The following is a 5,000-nucleotide window of genomic DNA, read 5'->3' as shown; positions in this document are numbered from 1 at the left end:
GCGACTAAGCAGCTCACCCTACTATTCAGACATGACAAAAGGGCAATTTCAAGTATACTCTCCAGTCCAGCTGATGAACCTGGTATCCTGAGGCAATGTTACAACTGCCTCATGTACACAGACAGCCCTCTCCTCCTACCACAAAACATAACATATGTGAGAGATGCAATTATATAGCTAAATTGGAGGCTAAGCTCTCTCCACCCAAGACTGGAACAAGCAGTCATAAGGTGAAGGTTAACACTTGCGCCACACAGCCTCACATAGACATACTAAACCAGCACTGGCAAAAAATACACATAAATGCACTAAATCATTCTCGGAGGCTCTAAATAAAAGCCTGCAAAAGCATCCCAGACCTCCAAAGCAGACACCCAAAAAACCTGCACCTTCCGTCACAAACCATTCAACACATAAAACACAAAATCAGTGTACCGCACAATCGCAGCCCTTAAGGCGAAATAACATACCTAACATACTAGTAATAGGCGACTCTATAGTCAGGCACACTGACGTCCCACTCACTAGGCTGGACAAGGAGAAGGTTACTGTTAGCTGCCTGTCGAGAACCAGAATCCGCCACATAACACAAGCACTCAGGTCACTCCAGAACAAGTACAAATATGACTCTGTCATTGTTCATGTTGGTGTGAATGACCTGAGACGTACCTCCCTAGACTACATGAAAAGAGACATGGAAGAGGTCTCTGATCATGTAGCCCAGGCTGGTATGACCCTGACCCAGAGTAGCATCCTGCCCTCACCAAGAATGATACCGCAGTATAAAGAAAAAATTATCAATTTCAACAATTGGCTAAGCTTCTGATGTCATTCAAAGGGGCTCCAGTGTCCGTCAGCCTGGGACGACATGCTCGACAGGCCTCGTTGCTTCGCAAGAGACGGCTTGCACCTGTCACCCCTAGGCTTTCAAATACTGGCCAAGGCTCTTGCTGCCCCCATAGTGCCTTTTTTAGGCAAGGCTCAAAAGTCAAACCCACCTCCGTAAACAGCAGAAATAAAAAAATGAGTGTTATGCTACTCAACGCCAGGAGTTTAAATCTCAAAATGCATGCGCTCAAAGCGCTCCTCAGTATGGAGAACGTCAACGTCTGTGCAGTAACTGAAACCTGGTTCAAGGCTCCACAGAGCACCCCAGCACAACCAGGCTACAACTCATACCACACATTTCGGCCACAGAACATGGACCGAAACACAAAAGGAGGGGGTGTATCCATATTCATCAAGGATACCTACACCTCCAGGTTAGTGGCGCAGCATGATACCTCCGAGATCATCCATGTGCAACTAACATCAGGCAAATCTGCCATGCAAATTGTGGCCTGCTACATTTCACCCTCCATGACCCAGGACCACCACTCCGCCTTTCTGGAGACACTGGAAAACATGAAGGTCCTACCGAACACCCTGGATATTGGGCGATTTCAATTACCCTACTGTTAACTGGGAAAACTACTCAAGTACAAACTCCCAGGTCCAGCGCTTCCTGGAATTTATCAACTCAAATGCCCTGGATCAGCTGGTAAACTCCCTTACCAGAGGTTAAAACATATTGGACCTGGTCATCACCAACATGGGCGACAGGTGTTCCACACCAGAGGTCAACCCATCACTGGTTAGATCAGACCATAACCTAATCACTCTGGATGTCCACATCCCATCACCACCCCCAACTAAGGAAACCACATAAAAAAAAACTTTTCTAAAGCAAACTTCACCTTACTTAAGACAGAGGTGGTAAGTTTCACAGCCCCCACGCTAAAGGATAACACTGCCCAAGATGCAGAAATCTTTACAAATGCACTCTGTGAGCACCTACAAGGATGCATGCATCGTGCCATCCCTAGCAAAACCAAGACTTACTCCCCTAAGAGAAGGAAACCAGTCTGGTGGACCCTTGCCATAAACAGGCTATACAATAGAAGGAGGAAACTAGTTTAGAAAAAAAGCCAATCTCAAGAAGGAAAGACATCCCTGATCAGTATCAGTAAGAATCTAAGGTCCCTCATAAAATCCTCCAAGGCTAACTTCGAAAGAAAAATAGCCAAGGATTCGAAAGATAACCACAAAACCTTCTTTAGCTATGTCAAGAATCTAAGTGGCAACTCGCAGATATGCTCTGAGCTAGTGCAAAATAGCACAAAATATACTGAACCCACTGATATTGCCAACATCCTGGCAGATAGATTCAGTGCAAACTTCACCCCCCTGTCACCCCCAAAAGGGCCCACAACAATACTGGAAAAGTGTAGTGTCCCGGAAATCACAGACGCACAGGTGAAAACAGCCCTTTCAAAAGCCAAAAGCACAATGTCAGTGGGGCCAGATGGTGTCCCAGGCTGCGTCTTGCACGAACTACAGAACGAACTAACCCCCCACCTAAACACACTGTTCAGCCTCAGCCTCTCCATAGGCTACGTGCCCATAGAATGGCACACAGCAACGGTTATTCCGCTCCACAAAGGAGGGGCCACAACTGACCTTGGTAACTATCGCCCCATAAGCCTGACTAGTACTAGTTTGAGTCAGAAATATAAGTAGTAGAAAGTGTACATGTGTGTTGAATTATATTGAAACTGTTGTCTAGGTAATGATTAGGCCGGAATTCTGCTGGTTGGCTGTTGGGAGTGGGTGTGGTCCTGATGGAGAGAAATGAATGAAAGACAGGGATGGGTAGGAATGGGGATAGGGGAGCCCGAGCAAAGCAGGATGAGCCATGGACGATTTGTTTTTGGGACACTATCAATCATTCCCTTATCAGGTCAGGTACGTGAAGTTCTTGCTAACCTACTTTAGTAGAATACTACAGTTAGTAACAGAGTATTTTGGAAAAAAACAAAAAGTAATGGAACTCATTAACAAAGACATTGGGAACCTCCAACCACTTGACCCGACCCAGTTTGGCTTTGTTAAGGGCAGATTATGCCTACTAAACCTGGTTGACTTCTTCGAGAGAGTCACCAAGGCCATAGATGAGGGGAAGGTAGTTCACACAGCCTACCTTGACCTCGCCAAGGCTTTTGACACCATTCCCCACTCGGAAATTATAGAAAAACTCACCAGCCTGAACATAATCCCCTATGTCATGAGTTGGGTTGCCAACTGGCTTACAGACAGAACTCGCACGGTAAGAATAGCGGGCTCCAGGCCCGACTCTAAACCAGTCACAAGTGGTGTCCCACAAGGCTCAGTCCTGGGACCACTACTGTTTGGCATATACTTCTTAGAAGTACATACAAACACAGGAAGCCTATGGCTAACCAGGTTCGCCAATGACTGCAAACTGGGAGCCATAATTGATTCGCCGGCTGACACATTCTCCAAAAAGGCCTTACTGAGACGGACACCTGGTGTCAAAGTCATGGTCTCAAGCTAAATCCCAAAAAATGCATAGTCATCCCGTTTGGGAAAAACAAAACGCCCATAAATTACCACATAGGTGGCAGCTCCCTTAATACAGAAGAGATAATAAGAGATCTGGGGACCTAGGTAGATAGTAATCTGTTTCTTAGGCATGGGTCCAGGAGATGGGCCTTGTGCAGCAGGCCTAGTGTGATGCCTGGCTGCTTTGGATTTAGTAAAGGCCTTAATAGAAAAAGAGGATGAAGGCCTAAATACACCATGGGTGGATGTAGATCTGTCCACATTAGTAGGCTCGACATAAGCTGGGGCTTCGGTTGTAGTCTGGAAAAGGGCCGATGACCCAGCGGTGAAGACACCGGAGTGTCGCCGGTAGTCAGGGACTGTACTCACTGAGAACCGGACCACGAGGAGCCTGTTTCGTGGTGTCGGTGGAGACGCATGTCAGTCCTTTTTTTGATAAAACGGTAGTCGGAGTGTCCGACATTTTATAGTCAAAAGCTTTACCAAAAGTGTTGGGCGAACTCGATAGTGTGTTTATTGAAGGTAGCGTGGTCTGGGCCCAAACAAGGTATGCATAGGGAATGGAAATCCTTATGCGGTATTTGCTTCCCACAAGAAATACAATTATGAACTTTTTCTGACATCGGTCTGAGGCAAGAAAAGATTCCCAACGGGTACTTAGCTTTAATGAAGACTTGGTTCCAAATATTTTCGTAATTCAGGAGCTGGCGGCAAAAAGACTGAAGAACATGGCGGCTGTGTCTTATATACTCTGGCCTTCCTGACGTCAGAAGAGTAGCGACAACAACCGGACCAAGACTTTGGAATTCGAGGACCGCCTGATGGCTGAAAACCCATCTGTGATTACTGCAGCTGTATTAGCACTCGAACATCTACATTTATGGTAGGTACAAAACTGTACTTTATAGTGCCCCTCTACTCGTCACTCATCAGATCCATCATAGAATACAATGCCCCATTTGGGTTGTACCTCACAAGACACTTCCAACAGCTGGAAAGACCACAACAGTACCTCACCAAGAGGATTACTGGTCTCAAACATATGTCCTATGCAGCCCGACCGGAAAAACTCCAGCTGTACTTGGTGGCATATCGCTTACTCAGAGGTAATCTCTGCCTGACATACAAAGCCATGTCCAACTCAGAATTGATGGATATGCTCCACCTAAAGAAATCCAAGTCACTGCGTGCCACTCACTCTAGTGAGCTAAACCTCGCCACAACAATAAATAGAACATGCTGGAGGGATAGATTCCTGTCGCAGAGACTCCCCATGCTTTGGAACAAAATTCCTAACTACATTAGGCAGAGCCCCTTACTAACACTCTCTTCAAGAGAAGCCTTGACGAGTGGATGGGTAACAGAAAATATACCCCTGGGATCACTTTATTGGCTCTTCTTGACAGAGGCTCAGTTAATTAATCAATGGGGTGGCGAAAGCTGACACACTCTGGCTAGGCTTATAAATGCCCTTGCGCAGATAGCCTAGTGTACCTACCTATGAACCTATAAATGAAGACCCTTCAAAAATATAATTGCAAGCTACACAGGAGTGGCATGGAAACATGCCTGGTGTAACATGTGAGGTGTCAGTAGGT

At 46.2% G+C, this 5,000-nt stretch overlaps 1 protein-coding gene across 1 annotated transcript in view; it reads left to right on the top strand.

Moving 5' to 3' along the window:
• The window catches only part of ATG2A (autophagy related 2A), a 2,853,001-nt gene that overhangs the window by 108,647 nt on the left and 2,739,354 nt on the right, over positions 1-5,000 (top strand). The gene's annotated exons all lie outside the window — the stretch shown is intronic.

The sequence above is a fragment of the Protopterus annectens genome, chromosome 6.part1 (genome assembly GCF_019279795.1).
Source record: "Protopterus annectens isolate FY-2018-M chromosome 6.part1, PAN1.0, whole genome shotgun sequence".
Taxonomy (NCBI): Eukaryota; Metazoa; Chordata; order Ceratodontiformes; family Protopteridae; genus Protopterus; species Protopterus annectens.
The sequence above is the reverse complement of the archived record's forward strand: the minus strand, read 5'-3'. Positions and strand labels throughout refer to the sequence as shown.